The following is a 21,501-nucleotide window of genomic DNA, read 5'->3' as shown; positions in this document are numbered from 1 at the left end:
AATTTATAAAGCAAAATAATGAAAAAATTTTTAAAAGGTTTTTTGTTTTTTTTTTTTTTAAATCTTGGTCCCTAGTGGGTGCCAATCCTAAAATGTAAAGCTAAATAAAAGTAGGAGAACAAAGACTGAACTACAGAATTTTTAAAAGACAAGAAATTGGTGAAGTTCAGAAAACCTTGTAAATATCACTGGCTCTTCCTTTAACCGTTGTGACAAAGACAAACTCTGCTGTTCTGACTCAAACCTTTTCTTAGCACCACAATTTCCATTTCAAATTGGGTTTTCCAAGGGAATTTAGCAATAAACTCTTTTTTAGATCCAGGTCCATTTGTTTTCTAAAATGTTTAATCAAGTTTCAAAGCAGAAATACATTTAAAAGTCCCAATTTCCATTACTTGGAACAAACTCTAGCCAAAGTAACCGGAAAGAGGCTCCAACCTCCCTCACTCTTGACCTGCCCTTAAAGTCTACAAATCATTTGTAATTGACTTCTTTGATTAAAAAACAACAAGAACAAAAAACAGAAACAACAAATCAGCATTATGGCAAAGAGAGTTAAGACTGGAATAACAACAGTTATGGCAAAATAATATTAACATTATTGATGATAATAGTGATGATGATGATGAAGATGGGGAAGAAAAGGTTCTAGGAAGTCTGCAATTTCTGTTAGCAGAAATTCTCAAATACACCTGTTTGTCCATGGCAGGTCTCCTGTTGATAACCTTTCTTTTTGCATTCAAAGAGGGTTCATTTTTTCTGAGGAGGCTCAGAATAAAATAGAAGAATCTAATGACCTTTCCCTATTTGCCTGCCTCTAGAACATACATTCCTTCTACCTTTCCAACTTTTCTTTTTTTAAACACTTAGCAGTGCTTTTTAAAAGCTGCTTCTCATGACTCTAGAGAAGAAAACAAAGTCAACACACAGATATTATTACCATGTATTATGATACAAATATGTGATGCTAAAACCTTTCACCATTCATCCAAATATCCAGGTTCTTATCTTCCTGGCATTTTGCATAGGAACTGAAAAGTCAAGTAAAAAGGGCTCTATGACTCAGCACTCAGATTCTGATTTTTAATACCATTCTTCAATATAAGGAACCAGGGCTACTTGTATGAATGGCTGATTCTCGGGCTGTGGCAAAGGAAAAAAAAAAGATGTGCCTTTTGCTTTTCATGTTCTTGCAGTGATAGAACGAACATAAAAAACCAAAAGAACAGGGGCATATCAAAGAGACACTGGAGCCAATCTGAAACGGCTTGCCACAGACAAAACTATTGTAGCAGCAAAATACATAACACAGTACTGGATTCTAACCCAAAATATAAATATTCATCAGTCCATACTGATATAAATGATTGAATCAATAAATAAGTAGGAGAAAGACAAATATTCCTCACAGAATTCCAAATGATTTATGTAGATAACATCCCTCCAGAAGATGGAGGTTAAAAACTCAGTATTCCTTTTAGTGACTTGTTTCAAAAGGAAAGACTAAGCGGAGGAGAGAAACGTTACAGTTACAATGAAGAAATCTGGCCAACACTGACCAAGTGATCAAGGTTAATATCAATCACAAGTCATCTTGCTAACAAGGGAACTCCATCTCTGTGGTATTCTTTCCCAAAACCCATAACCAAAATGAGGAAAACATTAGGCAAACCAAATTGTTAGACATTCTACAAAAAACTGATGAACATTCCTCAAAACTGTTAAGGTCATGAAAAACAACAAAAGACTGACACTGTGATACCAGAGGAGACCACATTTTCATAATATCTGGAGTTTAGTTAATAGTAACATACTAATGTTGGCTTCTTAATTGTGACAGATGTACAATAGGTAAGATGTTAACAATAGAAGAAACAGGAGTGTATGGGAATTCAGTGTACGACTTTGCAACTTTTCTGTATATGTAAATTTGTTGTAAAATAATTTTTTCCCCCCAAAAAAGGGAAAGAGGCATTAGGATAGGGTTTTGTTTTGTTTTTTATGCCTACAGCACCTGGTCTTCCTAGGTGGTCTCCCATCCAAGTACTAACCAGGTCCAACCCTGCTTAGCTTCTGAGATCAGACATAGCGGTTTGTTCAGGGTGGCATGGCCACAGACCATGGACTGTGGCTCCACTGGGGTGTGAACCCAGGATCTTCTGTGTGTAAAGAAGACATGCTAATTAATATGAAACCACATCCTAGGATAGGGTTTTATTTATAAATTTTCCCTAATTCCTAGGGAAAGGAGGAGGCAGATGAGTGACACGGACCTTATTACTCTGCTCTCCAACCTCACCATCCCCTTGCTACTGAAGTAATATCTGCAAAAATCTTACAATGGACTACCAGCAGAAGGGGGAGTGAGTAACTAAATCTGAGACTACTAAGGGGGAAAAAACGGCCTAACACTATCTGGTCATTTTACTGTGACAGCAAGGCATGTATCTGCATACTCTGGGAAATTATGTATAATTCATGGAATTTCTATAAAGAAATTTTTAAATGGTGCCATCTTTCCAATTACCACCAGGAGTTTGGCAAATAAATATTATTTCTTGAATTAAAATGTTCAGTTATTGTGCATTAATAGCCAATATGTGCACAAAGCATACATGTACCCAAGTGTATATATATATGTGTGTGTAAATGTGTGTTTTTTCAATTTTTTTGTGACATAAAGAGTTAAAAAAAAAAAAAGGAAAACCTATTATGAAAAGAGAACAGCTAGGTAGTACTTCAAAGCACTAACCACTAAAGGGTCTTAATCATTACAAACACAATGATCTAAGTGGGAACTAAGACAAATACTAGAATTAAGCCACTTATTCTTATACAAGACAGGAAATCTTTGGTCCCAACTTTGAAAACCTTGGTTTGGTGTTGGACCACAAGAAATAACCTTCAGCTAGAACATGTGACAAATTAGATATCCATGCATTGTGGAACGAACTGTGTCCCCTCAAAATTTGTTATGTTGAAATCCTGACCTTCAGTACCTCTGAATGTAACTATTTATAGGGCCTTTAAAGAGATAATTAAGGCTAATAAGGTCATATGGATGGGTCCTAATTCAATCTAACTGATGTCCTTTATAAGAGGAAGAAATCTGGACACACACAGAGTCCCAGAGAAAAGACCTTGTGAGGATACAGTAGATTTGGCCCTCTGCAAACCAAGGAGAGAGGCCTCATGAAAAACCAAGCCTCCTCACACTTTGTTCTTGGACAAGTCTCTAGAACTGTGAGAAAACAGATTTTTGTTATTTAAGGCACCTAGTCTATGGTATTTTTTATGGCAGACCGAGCAAATTAATAGAACATGCAATGAACGTTTCCTATTTTTTTTCAAGGTTTTATTTTATTTTTTGCATCTTAATACACATTATTCACTATTATTGTCATTTTTTTTTTTAACATTTTAGTTATTTCCCCCCCTCCCTACTTTCCTCTGGTAACCACTAGTCCATTGTCCATGTACATGAGGTGAGTATTTTAAATGTGCTAGACTGTCCCAAATATTGCAAATGCAAAGAAGAATAATATATAGATCTGTCCTTAAGAAGTTATAGTCTAGCAGTTAGGGAGACATATCAGTAAGTAATTAAAATACAAGTGTTATGATAGAGGTATGCACTGAAACAAACTGGTGTAAATTTAATGTTCACCATATTCTTAAATGACACAAAGCTGAAAAGGATAACATATAAACTGAATGACAAAATCAGAACCTGAAAATAAAAGCTTAGAATGATTAGCAAAATCACTTAATAAAAACTTTAATAAAGTACTATGACTAAGTTCCCCTTATATACAGATAAAGACATAGGGGAGGAATTTTTTTTTATGTTTTCCACTAAATAATTTGCCTAAGGTCAATAACAGGGTAATATTCAGAGACATCCACACACAAATGCTTCAAGTTATAATTCTGGTCTAATCCTATAAAAGCAGTATACGATATAATCCTCTTTTTTTCCAGATTCAAATATCAAAGTTTTCTGGTCTGATTTTATCAAATTGTAAAGACTTTTTCCATAAATCATTACTATCCAGTCACTTTTGTAAAAGTAGAACGGAATAAAGTGAATTCTACTAGCACCTTCCCTCAGAGAGATACCCTCATAAGGATTATTTTCTAGGTATAACCCCAAAATCTGAACGAAGAACCTCCCCCAAACTAATAACATGGAAAGATGTATGACAATAATAACAAAAAGCTCATAAGGAAAACAGAAGTAGATAGCTGTAAGTTTCTTATATTGTACATGAAATAGTTTATTATTCCTTGAAGGCAGACTGTGAAAAGTTAAAGATGCATAGTGTAAAACCTAAAGCAACCACAAAACATTATAAAAAACAACAACAAGTAATTATAGCTAATAAGCCAATAGTGGAAATAAAATGTAATACAAAAAAAAAAAGAGAGGGAAAGAGAAAGAAAAAGAAAAACTAAAAACACTTAAGCCTAAAAGAAATAAAAGAAAAAAAAGGACAGAACAGATGGGACAAAAAGAAAACAAACAGCAAGATAATAGATTAAAACTCAACCATATCAAAACAGGGTGCTATTGGCATAAAAATAGAATGGAAAGTCTAGAAATAGACACATACATGTCATCAAAGGATTTTCAGCAAGAGTGCCAAGATAATGGAGAAAGAATAGTCTTTTCAACAAATGGTGGCTGAACAACTGGTGAGCCATGTGAAAAAAATCTCTACCTCACACCAGACAGAAAAATTAACTCAAGAAGGATCACAGACTTAAACCTAAAAGTTAAAACTATTAAACTTCTAAAAGAAACATGGCAGAAAACTTATGTGATCATACCATAGGCAAAGATTTCATAGGTCACAAAAAGCACTATTTTTTAAAAACCGATAAACTAAACTTTATCAAAATGAAAACCTGCTCTTCAGAGATACCACTAAGAAAAAAAAGATGAGCCAGTGCTAAAGACAAAGAAAATTACATGGACATGTATTTAATTTGTATGTATATATAAGCATCACACATAACTTGAATCCAGAATATATGTAAAACTCTTACACCTTAATATGACTCCCAAAAAAGGATGTAAAGTACAGCATAGGGAATATAGTCAATAATGTTGTGATAACTATGTGTGGGGTCAGGTGGGTACTACAAAACTTATCAGGGAGATCATTTCTTAAGTTCTATAAATATCTGACCACCATGCTATATACCTGAAACTAATGTAATACTGAATGTCAACTGTAACTGAAATTTTAAAAAGACAACTGCCCCAAAAAACATAGACAAATGGTTTTTACCAATTATTACAACATATATACCAATGGTGAATAAGTACATGTCAAAATGCCGGACATCTTTAGTTATCAGGGAAATGCAAATTAAAACCACAGTGAGATACAACTGCGCACCCAGTAAAAAGCTAAAAGTAAAAAGACCAAAACCACCAAATGTTGACAAGGATGTGGCACAATTGGAATTCCACAAACAACTCTTGGCAACTTCGAATGAACTTATACATACATCTAACCTATGAGTCAGTAATTACATGCTAGAAATTTAAAACCATTTCTAGGTTTGAAAACAGGTATACAAAAAGATCTGTATATGAATAATGATAGCTTTACTAATAATAACCAAAACTGTGGGGAAAACAAATCAAGTGAATGGACAAATTATGATACATAGATATAATGGATACCAAACAGCAACTGACAACAAGAAAGAACTACTGATCCCAGTGCTGTAACATTATAGGTGAATCTCAAAAACATCCTGTAAGGAAAGAAATCAGACACAAAGTATCTAAATGATTCCATTTATATGAAGTTCTAGGACAGGCAAACCTAATTAGAGGTACCAAAAAAAGCAAGAAACAAAAAAAAGAAACAGTGGTTGTGCTCTACAAAGGATAGAGGAAAGGAGAATAAGAGGCGCATAAGGAAACTTTCTAAGGCAACAGTAATGATTTATGTACTGATCTATTCATGAGGATTTGGATTACACAAACGAACACATTTGGCAAAACTTAAACGGTAGAGTTAAGATTTGTGTATGCTATTGTATGCAAATTTTACCTTAAAAACAAAGAACTATAAGCGACTATTCAATTTTAGTTAATGATATGGAAGCTGAGTTTGTTTAGAGGTAAATGCACAGATATCTGCAACTTCAAAATGCAAAAAACAAACAAAAAACACCAATATGCTTGACTAATGTATGGTTTAAAGGAACAGAGAAATTTGTGATAAAGCAAAAATAGCAAATTGTTAATGGCAGAATCTAGGTGATAGGGAGAGAGGTATTCATAGTATGATTTTTTTAAACTTTTCTGTTTTAGATTTTTTTCATAAAAAAATGCTAAAGTGATCATACCATAAGATATATAAATGTCAAATCACTAATACACCTGAAATTAATATAATATTGTATACCAACTAAACTTTAATAACTACAAAATTAAATGCTAGAGGGAAAACATCTGAAGACACTAACCACAAAAGAGTAATACTGTATAATTCTATTTACATGAAGTTCTAGAATAAACAAAACTAATCTATAATGTTAAAAATCAGATCAGTGGTTTCTTGCAATAACTGGTGGCAAAAGAGCAAGAAAGAACTTTCTAGGGTGATGGAATGTTTTATATCCTGACTGGGGTGTTGGTTATATGAATATATGTATTTGCCAAAACTCATTGTAAAGTAAAATGTGTGGCTTATATTGTATATAAATTAAACCTCAAACTGATTTTTAAAATATGTTCACTGCAGAAAATCTGGAATATACAGAAAAAGCACAGGGAAATTATGTTCCCCCTATTTGCACCATCCATATAAAACATCACCATCTTTCCCTCTCTTTTGACAAAAGCCATGCCCACTGGAGATAAAAATACATCTTACTGTTTTCCTTAAAGATAATACAGAAATACTGGTTAAGCTCTGAATTTTGGAACTCCTTTCTAAGGTGACTCAAAATCTACTGACTTCAAATCTCTTCAACTCCATCACTGCTGTGAGTCTTTAGCAAGTTACTACTAAACATTCTGTGCCTAAATTTCTTCATCTGGGAAATGAAAATATTCAGTACTTCAAAGCGTTGTTATAAATTTTAAGCAAAACAATGTATGCACATGAAGACTTTTATTACTGTTTTTAAAGATGAAGAATCAATTAGCTTTCAGAAAGCATCCTGGCAAAAAAGTCCACGAACTTCCCCCTCTGAAAAAATTTTTTAAACAGGCCCTCAATTCTAATCTAACTTATTTGAGTGAACCTTTTAAAGATCAGACCAAAACCCTAAGTTGTTAAAAACCCAAGGCAAAGGATGTGGTAACAAATAAAAATAAAACAGAAAACTAGTTAGGAAAGATGGCAGTTGCCTTGAGAATGTAAAACTGCCCAAGGAAACAATTTCTCCTTGAATGAAGTCCAACAAGTTTCAGATAAAAGTTGTTTTTGCTCTGCCTATGTGATTTAGGTCAAAAAATGCAACCTGGAGAACATTAAAGAGTATGTTCTAAAGAATGAGAATAAGAGTCATAGAGAAAAACCAGGAAGTGTTACTGACATTTTAATGATTGAAGATAAAGGCATACTGAAAATTGGATTGGAGGGAACACCTCTGGATGGAGAGCACACTCATAATGTGAATTTAACTATATGAGAACAAGAAAATAATAATTTAAACCACATAGATTACGCTTGCTATTCTGTGCAAAGATTTTATACCCAGAAAGAACACAAAATGATAAAATTTTGCTGTTCTCTAGTTGGTCTCACTTCCCATGTGCCTCTCATATGAGCATCTTGCTGTGCTATCAGAGTCTAATGTTTAGAGACATTCATTTTCTCCACAACTTGGTCCATAATCACAGACTACTACACTTCATTTGGTGTTTAACAATGAAACGTGATTTGTTCCAATACTAAAGGAAACACACGGTTTATTGGACTTTGAGAGACAGTGTGTCTGTATTTTATATTTAAGGGGCAACTTTAGGGATTTAAAGATTATTCTACTAAATGACATTTTGGTCTTCCATGAATCTATCTATGTATTAAGACAGCAAAGTGAAAACCTTTGCAACAAAAAACAAAAATAGCAAGCTATTAAACAATTCTAGGATAGTGGTTCAGGGAAACCAAAGATTTATTATCCTGTATACTACCATTAGCTACTCTATTCAACAAACCTTTTTTTTTTTCTACCAGTCATTGTTGAAGGTGATAACTAAGGTAGTTAAGATGCTATGTTACCCGAAAAATTTCATATTCTAGATATAGTAATCCTAACCCTAATGTGATATATATATATAAGTCCAACCAACACGCATTTACTTATATATGTTTTGGGCAATATTCAGAATTTTGGTGTCAGTACACATCAACTGTGTTATTCCAGATAATCAGAAAAAGAGGCAACTGAGTTAGTAAAGATGATGGAAAAGAAAAGAAAAAATATTTTAAACTGAAACTTGTTCTAGGTAAAGTAAGATAACTGAAAAGTCCAAGCCTTAGAACTGCTATCCAGAACTGCTATCTATGAGGACAAATATTCATTCACACTGGAATAAAATGGGTAAGTCCAAGAGTCTAAGAAGAGGGTTTCAGAAAGATCAACCCAGCTATGTGAAACAGGATAAATACAAGTTAGCTAAACTTTTCCCATCCCAAGAATCTAGGATCAGACCAGAATCTAAACATGTCACCCAAGTGACAGAAATTAATTTTGTAGTAGCTTATTAACATTTTAGAAAATACAATATCACTGGTAATCCATTAGGTAACACTTATTACTCATTGTTTTCATTAAACAAATATTTACTGAGAGCCTATTATAAGCTAGGCACTGTTCTAGGCCCTTCGATCAGACATAAACAGGATAAAGTCTTTGCCCTCATGGAAATTACAAGCAAATAAGGACAAACAAGGCATACGTAGACAAACAATCAAGATTAAATTTTAGAGAGAAATATGTGCTACTAAGGAAATAAAACGAATGGTAATGGCTGACCATCAACAGGCTCCTTGTTAAGCTAAAGTCTTGAACCATGAGATGGAATTAGCTACCAATCGGCCAAGTCATACAGTTCTAGAGGAAGAATATTCCCGGGAAAGGAAACAGTAAGGAAAGATCATATGGCAGGAATAGGCCTAATGTGAAAGGGACAGAAAGAGGTTTTGGAGTGGGAAGAAAGGGAGATGGTATATTCTGGGATCAGGTGGCCAGATCATGTACCACCTGTAAGGAACCATGTGCCATGTTTTTATTTCATTTTATCCTTACTAAAAGCTATTATCTGCAGGGAACTGAAGATTACAGAAGTTTAGTGACTTGCCTAAGGCTAAGGTCTGACACAAATATCTGAATCTTAATTCTTATAAAGTTGATAGTATTGCTCTTTCTTTTCTAAAACTAGTATAGGGGCATTCACATGTTCACTCACAACTTTAGTTCCCATGGTCTTATTTTTATGTAAGATGATTACATTACTCAACCACAACTTCTTGTTTACCATTGAGATTTTCAAAATTTAGCCTCCACAGTGGGAGAATGCTAAAGTTCTAATAAAATGTAGTAGCTGCTACAAGATAAGAGGACCAAATACTATGGAAGAGCTATTGATTCTGCAGGAGAAACCTAACAGAAGTTTAAGAACTGATCCCTAACAGATTTCCTCAGGAGAATAAGAATAAACACATATCAGAGGAATGGCAGGCAGGAAGACGGTTATAAAAATAAAATGGCCAATTTTATTCAGTACTATATGTAGTTCTTTAAAGAAATGCAGAATTACAACCAAATCCATGAAAATAAATCACATCCTGTAGATGTTCTATAATAAAAATCATATCACACAATTTTCACTTAATAAGACTACTTTGTATTAAAGAACATAGATGCTAAAGTAGACTTAGGCTTTGCAAAGTGAACCTATTCACTGCATATAAAAAATTTATTTATTCACGTATATAAATATAATTTTACCACAAAGAGTTGGGAAGAGAGCCCAGTTTCATATCAATAATAAAACTTGATCCTGGTAAAACTGCTATATTTCTCAAAAGCAAAAGTTCATGTATTTAAACATGATAAATTATACACATCTATCTCAAATTTCCTTACGATTCCCACTGACAATAAAAGAAATGTTTTAATCTACCCCCACCCCCCAAAAAAGAAAGCTAGCAGCAAGTAAAAGATAGCAACAAAATCCTACCATTTGACTGACAGCAACTCCAAAAAGAGAAAAAAAATGACTAGAACATCAAAGCTAATACAAGAATCTTTCCTAAAACTGAAAAAGACATAGCCCTTGCTACCTTTGTCCTCAGAAACTACCATTCTCATCCACTCCACTCCAGTAACAACTTCTTGGCTATTCCTCCAGCAGGCCAAGCATGCTATTACTATTCAATCTACCCAGAATGCTTGTCCCCCAGGATATCCACAAGGCTCTTTCACTCGCTTCTTTTAGGTCTAGTTTCCTTAACCATGACAACATTCCTGACCACCTTATATTTAAAAAGCTAATCCTACCCCATATCTTATTTTTCCAGTTAGTTCCAAATCATTAGCTGTAAAGTCTACTTGTTTTCCCACTAGAGCTGAGTCTTTGTTTTCATCACTACTATGTGCCCCAGAGCTTAGAACACATAGTTGGCATTCAATAAATACATGCCACATTGCTATTTAAAGTAATCTAAAATTGTGATACAACTATACTGGGAGAAAGGGTGAAGGGAGAAGTGTGAACTCCTTTTCCATAAGCAGTCAAAAGATAATGCAGTTCTCAAACACTTCAATTGTGAACCTCTTTATACGCTTAAAAATAACCCAAATAGCTTTGATTACATGAGTCATAGTTTTTGGATACAATACTAGAAAATAAAGTTAACGAAGACTTAAAATTTATTATTTAAAAACAGCGGTAGTAAACCCACTGCATGCTAATATAAGTAACATTTATGAATATATTTTTCCAAAAAATTGAGAAGAGTGGCACTGTTATACATTTTTACTTTTTAATGTCTGGCTTAAGAGAAAACTGAATTCTTTTATCTGCTTCTGTATTTAATCTAGTAAGAAAATCTGGTACCACTTGAATATGTAGTTGAAAATGTGTGAAATATTTTTAATAACCTTTTTAGATAAGTGTGAATATTATTCTTCTTTGATACTATGCTAAAATTTCACAAGTATAATTTTGTAAAGGTTAGCTGCATTGTGGAATCTGAGACCGTATCAATGAAACCTTTTATACAATTTCATTAAAAAACTATTACTCTATCTTGCACCTAAGTAGATCTTTCACCCACAGCATGATTTTGTAATATCATGCATGGGTCATTTGAAAACAGTTGGTATCTTCCAAACACTGACGCTTTTCATTAAACAATTGCAAAAAAAAAAAAAAAAAAAATCACATTTGTTAATATCATTATCAATATGATCAGAAAGGTCCTGAGAAGCTGCCGAGCTCATAATGGCAGATGTTTTCCAACACTCTCTTTTTGCCTGAAAGCCTGCATTTTATCTTGGCAATAAATTCAGATGTTTTCCCTGAAGTGACAGGCTTATTTCATTTATTTTTGATAAAATAGGTACAAATACCCAAGTTTAAATATAGTTTGTCGTTCTTTCAATTAAAAAGTGTCCCATGAAAAAAGCAACTAGTTTGCTAGTCCAGCTTCAAGCCAATTACAAGTATTTTTCTTCAAAATAGCTTCAAGTTAATTACAAGTATTTTTCTTCAAGACATGCATCATACTCTGGTATGCAGTAGAAGCGCCTCATAACATTCTTCCCATTTCGTCACATGAAATATTAAAAGACATGTATTCAAGGGTCAAGATTATTAAAATTAACATTTTACTGCTTCATAAGGGACATTCTTACATACCTTTTCTTTACTGCAAATAAATGTGTGGAGATGAAGAATATAATGGCTGTTAGTACAGATTTTTGCCACTGTCTTGCTATGCCCTGCAGGGCCAGCAGTTTTACCCATTACTGTGCTTATACCATCAGTACAAATGTCAACATAGTTAAGTAGCAAAGAAGTTGGTATTATTATGAAATAGTTGCAACCTAGCACACCTTCTGAAACATCTGGAGACCCCTCTTAAGAATTCACAGATGACACATTAAAACTACATCACCAGGGAAAAGAACTGAATAGTAGAAAGACAGGGATAGCAAGGAGACTTAATTTTCCCTGTACACCCTTTGTACCTTGTGAATTCAGCATCCTTTGCATGTATTAGTTTTGTCTTAAAAAATTAAATGTTTAAAAAAGAAAAAACTGACATCAAAAGTGGCTAGACATACAAGCATACTATTTAAAAGCATAAAGGTAAATACCAGAAAAGAAAATTTTAAGATTTAAAGTATTTCCACCTAGAAAATAGAACTAGGGGATTGGGGGAGGTTGCACAGCTACTGCTGTTTTTCAGTATAAGCCTTTTGGAACTGACTTTTTAAACCATGCACAGATATTAATTGCCTCAAAAATAACCATTCAGTCTACAGCCATGCTACCCTAAACAAGCCTGATCCTGTCTGATTTTGGAAGTTGGGCCTGGTTAGTACTTGGATGGGAGACCACCTAGGAAGACCAGGTGCTGTTGGTGTAAAAAATAAAAAATAAGAGATTGTAAACTGACAAGGTCCTTGCCTAAAATAAACAAACAAATAAATAAATAAAATAACCAAAGATGCTTGGGAAAACTTACACATTAGGTTTAAAAAATAAAGGGAATACCCCTCCATAAGTGAGAGAATGGCTGTGAAATATACCAAGATGTAAAAGTAACTGCCTGGAATAATGTTACCTGTGAGTTTCCACTCATATAGAAATATTATTCTATATTATAATAAAAACTTTTCATTTAAAAAGCGAGTTAAAAAGCAACAATTTCTTTCGGATTAGAATATTTGATGACTTAGTTAAAAACAGTTAACTATGTAAATCTTAAGTCATTTTAACAGTTAAGTAGTTAAACCCTCCCACACTTCCACACACTCACAAAATACAGTAAAAAAAAACCTTTTATTTTTTTCTTCTATTTCATTTGATTACAACTAAGATCAAATCAGAATCACTTCTTTGAAAAATAGAATAAAATAGTTACTTTATGGTTAAATAAACCGCTAACTCTTATACAATTATTTCATAGCTAAAATCTTCATGGAAATATAAACCCACTATCGAATTCTAATTTAAACTTAGTTTCTCAGAGGATGTCCTGATCCAGGAAAGAAGAGATTATTGCCATATAAAAATAGATAACTTAAAAGCAAGTTGGATTCCCCACTTAAAGGAACCAGGGCTCCATGGAGAATAGCTGGTTCCAGGATTGAGACAGAAAGGATCAAGATGAGGTTGGAACATCCTAATGTGCCAGAAAGAAAGGAAATACTAAACAAACAAATAAACAAAACACTAACAGAGTATGTCAAAAAGACACAGGAGCCAGGGTGAATAGGCTCCCATTGGACAAATCTGAGACATTTGATCACAAAAATAAAGGCAGTAATGGATTATAAACCACTAAATAAAATGGGAAGAACATAAGTCCACACTGAACAGATGATAAAAGGATGCTTCTTCCTACAATTGAATGCCTACTGATAAGGTAGAGAAGGAAGAGTTAGAAAATAGCCATTTTGCAACTATTAAAGTAAAGATCAGTACAGGTAAGAATCATCAAATGAATGCTAAATCCAGGAGAGAAATTTGGTGAGGATACAGAAGATCTAATTGGAAGCAGGATATGTACACCATCTTAAAGTTATCCCCACAGACTGCTTATTAGGTGCAAGGGGAAAAATAACAACTATATACTGTGAAGAAACCAGACAACACTACGACCAGGTAGCTAAAAATTAACATCACCAATGAAGGGCAGACCCATGCAAGACATGTGCCTCCATATCATACCCTGAGAGAGATAGATATAAAATCCCTGGCTACGGATGTATAACCTGAACCTCATTATGAGGAAATATCATATACGAATACAAATTGAGGAATATTCTATAAAACATATAGCCTATATTCTTCAAAAATGTTAATGTAATAAAAGACAAAGGCTAAGGCTCTATTTCAGATTAAAGAAAACTAAGATATGAAAACTAAATACAATCTGCAATCCTGGACTGGATCCTATGGAGATAATGCTATTAAAAAACAAAAACTATTATTGGGACGAACTGACAAAACTGGAATAGGGGCTATAGATTAAAGTATAGTATTATCGATGTTAGATTTCTTGCATTTAATAACTGTTCTATAATAATGCAAGAGAATACATGGTGAATATTTAGAGATGCATGGACATAATATAGGCAATTTACTCTGAAGTGATTCAGAAAAGAGAATGAGAAAGCAAATGTAACAAATATTAAAACTGGTAAGTCTGAGAATAGGATATTGAAGAGTTCTCAGTACTATTTTATACTTTTCTGTATGTTTGAAATTATTTTGAAATAAAAAAACTTAATTAAAGGCAAACTGGGGTGTAAAAAGATGGTAAAAACAAATGATTTATTCTGATGCCCTATAAGACATCCAATAACTGAAATAATTACAGCAGTGACTCAGTCTGGCACATAACTTGCTCCATATAGAATTTCTTAAATATTTAATTTTCTAGAAAAAGAAAAATGTTTTTCAAGTGACCACATAAACACTAAGATGTTGATCCTGTATACCCTCAGGAAAACACAAAAATCTACGCTTTAATGTTAACAGTACACTCTGAGCAGCTCTTCCTCCAGTAAACTATAAGCTCCTCATAGGCAAGCCAAAAGGGCCCGCTCTTTGTTGTAACTCAAGTATTGACACAGTGTCTGAAATATAACACTCATATTCATTGAACAAATGCTAGTATAAATTATTTTAAATACATTTCTAAATACGAACATTTTAAAATCTCACGAAAGCAGAGCATTGTATTATTAATACTCACATACCTATCACCTCAACCCAACAATTATCAAGATGACATACTACTCTGAAGTATTTTTAAACAAATACCAGACATCTTATTTCTCTTCTTCATTCTTCAGTCTCCCTCTCTTAAAAAATGGGTTTTCATACATAAACATGTCATTATCATCCCCAACAAAATTACTAGTAATTCCTTGATATCATCTAATATCTATCTACATTTAAATTCTCCCCACCCCCGCAAATATTTCAAAAATGCTTTTTACAATTGGTTTGAGTCAGAATTTAAACAAGGCCAACACATTACATTTGGCTGCTACACATAAAATATTTTTAACTTTTCTTTTTTCATTGTCTATCAGCAATTACGAAAAACTAACAGACCAAACAATTTCACTTGTAGGTTCTCTGGAATCAAACCCACTTAATGCATTTGCTGTTCTCTTTGTCTGCAGCATTCTTCCTTCAGATTGTCACTATGACTGGCTGATTCTTTCCAGTCACTGATCACAAATCAAATATTCCCTCTAAAAAGAGGCCCTCTCTAACCACTCAATCTATAGTAGAACTCCACTTCCATTTATTTTCCTATACCTGGTCCCATTTTTTTCATGGCACTTAACACTATCTAAAACTATTCTGAAACTATTGTTTCCCCTGGTAGAATGTCCACTCCACTAGAGCAGAGTGCCTTCTTCACTGAAGACCAAGAACAATTCAAAGAACATGAGACATTTAATAAATACTTACCGAGTGAGTAATAATGCAGTACCTCTATTTAAAATGTAGTTCAGTAGTATTTGTTTTTAAACATTTGTAGCTCACTCCTCATGTAATGGTTTAAATCGAGTACCTGTAGAAACCTGGGTCAGCTGTTATCAAGAATCTGTGAGCTGCAGGAAAGTAAGAACAGAGGTATATGGCATTCAAATGTAATTCTGGACTTTTACTTTACAGTGATCACAAGTTTCTGAAAGAAAAGTTATTCAGGATGATTTCAAGAGCATTATCGGGGCAAAACAAAAGTTTGATTTTTTAGAATCATATGAGAGTTATTAAATTATGAGTAATATCTACAATGGAACAGAAACATTACCTGGAACAACAAACATGGCTTTGTCATAGTTTTCTTTTTCTAATATACAGTATATATCATGAAAGAATTTGTACTCAGTACAGAATTTCTTTCTGGAGATTGGATCATGACGAATACAACAATAGGTACCAAAACATCTCAGCAAATCTGAGACCTAAAGAAAACTAGAGTTATCCCACAGTTCTCATTTAAGAGATCTGAAGCCCAGAATGATTAATAGTAAAGTCACAGATTTAATAAATAGCAAGCAAAGCTAGGTCTAAAATCTATATTTCCTGACTCTAGCCCACTACTTGTTCATAAAATAGTATCATCGATAAAATGTTAATGTCAAGTCACAACATACTTTAATACTATCATTTTTATTTTTAGTACTGTCACTTTATTTTCCCTATTGAAGTCCTAGTCCACAGGAGGAAAAGTCAAAACGGGGGCACATATAATTATGCTCTAAGTAAAGTAGGGCTGTAGAGACTCTTCTTTGACAAAATTCTAAAAGAAATATCTAAAAACAAATCTAGTTGGTTTGATTCGATGAGTTCTTTATTCCACATTTTAAAGTGAAATTAACTAGGATTATCTGCTGACTATTCCTTTGCTTTAGACATGTAAATGTCTATTCTTGTTCTTATTTTAAACATCAGTGTAGCTATTTTTCAATTACCTGTAGAAATAAAGTACTGAAATGAAATTTGTCAAGCTGTAACCTCCACTATAATGTATTTTTCACCAAAATGAAATTTTGATTATTTCTTCAAAAACCAACTCCAGTGAAAGAACACACAAATGACCAACAGACACCAAATGAAAAAGTGAAAAGAGAATCCCCTCAAACAATATATAGCATCCCTGATGAACAAAGAGAGACTCTACTCTTCTTACTTTTTCATATAATTTGCTCAGGCCAATTCATAAACTCTCTAAGTAGTTCTTAGAATACTATTCTGAATCTTAGGCAGCAGACAAGCAAGAGAGAGATTTCATTTGCCCAAGGTTAAATGACAAGATATCGACTAAAGTAAAACAATTCGAGGCTTTTAAGAAAAACAATTTAAGTTTTTTCAGAGCAAAAGAGCTTCTTTCTCATCCTATCTGTTTTGTCTCACAAACATAAGCAAAGATTACTGTTTAGTATAAAAAATAACATGGCTTATTTATAATGACATGTTTTTACTAAACATATAGTAACAAACTATCAAAATGTATATCTTCATCCTAATAAAGACAAAACCAGTGTTACAGAACTTTATGTAATACTGAAATCACATCCTAACATTTGAAAGCAACAACACAAACAAAAATGGAAAAGGAAATGGAACTTCAGCTTATCTTTTCCCTAGTCTGTTCATTTTAGTTGAAGAGGTCCCTAAAATAAGAAAATTAAACCTAAAATACCATATGAAATGAAGTTTGGATTAAGTCAGGTTCAAAAGCTTTAAGAACTATAAAATAAAGTCTATGTCAGCTGGCGTCTTACGACTCCAGAGTCCTAAATTCATACTGTACATAAATCAAGAAACAGAAAAGCATACAATGCAATAGAGTCACTCCAAGTGCAAACATGAACAAATTAAACGAATACCCTATACTTCCTGGTATTTTTTAAACGTTAAAACTTAGACTTGCGTTAACAAGTATCTGTAAAGATCTACTATAACCTGCTTAACAACTATTGTGAAAACCCTCTATTTCTGCAGTATAGAAGAGCTATTTCCACTACAGCATTGCCACTGACAGATAAATTATTCAAGAACAACAAAAATATCAAGCTTCTTTTTTAATGACCAAGCCAACTCTATACAAAATCTAACGTGCTCTGTATTTCTGCCGTTCCGCGGACGACGTTTCCTTGATCACACAAGAAGGCAACTCCCCAACCGTCAGGGCTGACTTGGCGACCTCCAACATCCCGGGCGTGGGTTACCTTCATCAACCCATTGTCAAATCGCACTCCCACGCCTCGGCCCTCAGCCCCCATCCTAAGACTCTAGGGAGAGTCGAAAAAGAAATCCCCTCACCCACACTCTCTTACTGTGAGGGGTGTGGGTGTGTCTGCAGACGAATGCTTTGCTCAAACGCAATAAAATCTTCTGCGGAGACCCAGACCCTAAATCACTACGCAGCCAGCAATAACCGGCCGGTGGCCGACCCCAGCCTTCCGCGGCCGCAGCCCTTCCTCTTTCTCCCCTCCAGGCCGGCCCCTCCCCCGTTGCGCGCACGCGCGGCTTCCAATCGATCCCCTCCCCCCGGCCCCCTCACCTTAATCATTAGCCACCCTCTTCCCAGGGTCCTAAAACCACTGGCCCTGGAAGGAAGACAGGGGATATAAGCGTGGAAAGAGATGTGTCGAAAGCCAGTGATCTGCGCCTCAGATCTCGGCCTAATAGGCCCCTATAGTCAAGAGCAGCGTCTGTCACTGCCACCGCAAGTGTACGAGCGGCAGCGCCTGGTTCGGCCCAGCTCACCCGGCTTGGGTTCGGAATGCCTAATTTGGTCCCACAGGAACTCCTTCCTCGAAGCTGCGGGCGTTTCTATGCTGTTCAGACCGACACCTCGCCACCGTCGCCGCCACTGCTGCTGTTCTGCCGCTACCGCCGCCGCCGCCGCCTTACCAATATCCCTCTTCTACCAAGAGAGCACGACACTCCGGGGCTTTACGACAGTTCGGAAAGTGAGAGCGCTGAAGCCTTCACGCCTCTATTAACATCTGTTTCTGCGCCTGCTCAGATTCTTTTTTCTCTCTCTCTGTCCCGCCCCTTCTACCCTGGCCCTGCCCCTTTGTATTCACTTTATCAGTGTCTGCGAAACACAGTGGTGTCGTGAAGCTCCTTGCAGTATTTTATTTTCCTTGAAGAGTATGCGTTCAATGTTTAAGCAAAGTGCTGACTATATCTTAGCAAATTTTTTGGTAACTATACTACAGAATTATTGACCATACTTACGGTCCAATTAAACAAAAATATTGTGCTTTAGTGTCTTTCGCAGGAAGTGATACCCAAATCATACTCCCCGATGACAAAGCTCATGGCACCTCAGCGTTAAGATAAATTCGCTTCCAAAATCCGATCAAGTACACCTGAAACTTATTGGATTTCATTAACCAATGTCACACACACAAAAAAATAGAATAATTTTTAAAATACCAAAATCTAATCAAAAGTGGTCATAGATATCCTGGAAAGTGGCTGTAGGAGCATACAAGCCTTCTTAATTATTTTATAAAAAGCAGGTAGCAAATGCTTCATTATGTGCATTAGGAGGATGTAAGCTTTGGAATCAGACTTTGTTTCAAATCCGAGTGATGCCAGTTAGCTGTCTGATATCTTAGACGTTTATAAATCTGTTTCCAAAAAGTAGTCAATTATACCTTGACAAAAAAAAAAAAAAATAAAAGCATATCTAAAACCAAAAAAAAAAAGTTTCCTCCTTTATAAATTGAGATAACATTATTTACCTGAAAAAATTCTTGTGAGAGTAAATACGACAGCTTACATAATACTTCGTACATTATTTAACAATTGAGTGTTTGATAAATATTAATTCCCTCCCTTTGTTATCACTCATGTTTCCATTTTTTTCAGTCAAGAAGATATTTAAAAATAAGAAGAAAGGATAGAAGGCTGTATGAGGAAACTGGAAGAGCATTGGACTAGGATTTTCCCTCAATCCTCCTCTTTTCTTGCTCTAGGTATAAAATTCTGCCAGGACTATCTTATCTACTGCCATGGTTGTAACTGCTATAGACTCATAATTTCTCAAAGTCATGTATTTACAGACCTATATTTCCTATATTTTTAGACCTAACCTTTTTTCTAAAGCTCTTGACCTGTGCTCCTCAATGAAGTAGGCACTAGACACATGTAGCTATTGAGCACGTGAAATGTAGCAAGTACAAATTGAGAAATCCTATAAGTAAAAAATATACATCCAATTTCAAAGATATAATATAATGTAAAAATTTTAAAAAATCTCAACAAATTTAATATTGATTACATGTTAACATTTTGGTTACATAGGGTTAAATCAGTGGTTCTCAGGTGGGGATGATTTTGCCCTTCCTCCCTCCTCCCTGGGACATTTAGCAACATCTGGAGACGTTTTGGGGCAGGGTGTGTGTAGCTCCTGACATCTACTAACAAGAGGCCAGGGATGCTGCTAAATATCCTACAATGCATAGGATAGCTAACCACAGAAAAGAATTGCCTGTCCCTAGATGTTAATAGTTGAGAAACACCAGGGTTAAATAAAATATACTATTAAAATTAATTTCACCTTGTTTCTTTTACTTCTTAAAAATGGCTACTAGAAATTTCATTTATAGCGCACATTATATTTCCATTGGACCGTGCAAACTGATCTAGACCCAAATGGCTGTTTACTGTATATGTCAGTTTGACTCTAATCTCCCATAGCCATCTCTAACACGTCGTGTCCTAAACAAACAAACAAACAAACAAACAAACAAATAAATAAATGTAGGTACATTGTATTTACACCTGCTCCATCTCAATCTTTCCTGCCTCAGCCATTAGGACCAAGTTATCTAACTAGAAACCTAAAGGTCACTTCGATTACTCCCTCTTCCTCATTCCCTACCTCTATCAACCTATAAGTCCTTCCATTTCTGCTTCTGAAATAGCTCAGTCAAAAATGAACCCATTGCTCAGTATACTGTGCATCTTTAGTTCTTTAGTATCTTCAGTACTCCTTAACATATATTTATCAAGTACTTACAATGTGCTAGACATTGTGCTTGGCACTGTGAGTACTAACTACCTAATCACACTCTTACTTGCAGTGTTTTATGAGACCCAGAAAGCAAATCCATTATTCATACTATAATATGGAAGGGGTAGGATACCGTAATAGTGCTCTGAGAACACAAAGATGTAACACTATAGTCAAACCAAGAGGAGGTGAAGTTTAAACTAAATTTTGCAACATTAATGAAGACAGTTAAATAAAACAAATAGAGTGGGCATCCCAAGCATAAAGATCAGCACATGCTAAGGTACAGAATGCTGTTTCTGAAGTAGCATTAAACAAATTCTCTACTAGGAACTACCGAATGTGCCATGGAGGGAAACTATCAAGAGATGAGGGAAGAAATGTAGATAGCATTGGATTAAGTGACGCTATTTTTGCTAGGATTAGGATTTTGAACTATTTTATACTTAAAGCAATGGGATGTCATTAAAGGAAATTGATCAGAGGAATAACAATCAGATATGACTATTAGAGATCCAATTTTATAAGCAAAGTAGAGGGTGGATTCGAGAGAGGCAAGAGTAGAAGGGCAAAGGCCAGCTGGAATGGCAGGTAAAAAGTTAGCAGAATGGTAGAAATGAGAATGAGAAGGGACAGAATCAAGAGATTAGAAGACTGAATAATTGGGTGATGGTGCCACTCACTTAAGAAGGGCTTGCAAAACACACATTTTGGGGTTTGGGAC

General features: G+C 34.7%; 1 protein-coding gene and 1 pseudogene across 11 annotated transcripts in view; both read right to left on the bottom strand.

Moving 5' to 3' along the window:
* Positions 1–18,656, bottom strand: part of RNF111 (ring finger protein 111) — a 73,656-nt gene extending 55,000 nt beyond the window's left edge. For 4 of the 11 annotated variants that reach the window (XM_016126862.2, XM_016126869.2, XM_016126870.2 and 1 more), the window contains exons 1-2: positions 18,309–18,422; positions 15,704–15,846 (exon numbers count right to left, since the gene is read on the bottom strand). The gene's annotated coding sequence lies outside the window, so the exon portion shown is untranslated. The other 7 variants (XM_036238619.1, XM_036238620.1, XM_016126865.2 and 4 more) reach the window with 6 other exon arrangements.
* LOC118600796 lies at positions 2,003–2,119 on the bottom strand (annotated as a pseudogene).
* Positions 18,657–21,501: the final 2,845 nt, after the last annotated feature.

Source organism: Rousettus aegyptiacus, unplaced genomic scaffold (genome assembly GCF_014176215.1).
Source record: "Rousettus aegyptiacus isolate mRouAeg1 unplaced genomic scaffold, mRouAeg1.p scaffold_m13_p_3, whole genome shotgun sequence".
Classification (NCBI taxonomy): Eukaryota; Metazoa; Chordata; class Mammalia; order Chiroptera; family Pteropodidae; genus Rousettus; species Rousettus aegyptiacus.
Note: the sequence above shows the minus strand (reverse complement) of the source record. Positions and strands in the feature narration are given on the sequence as shown.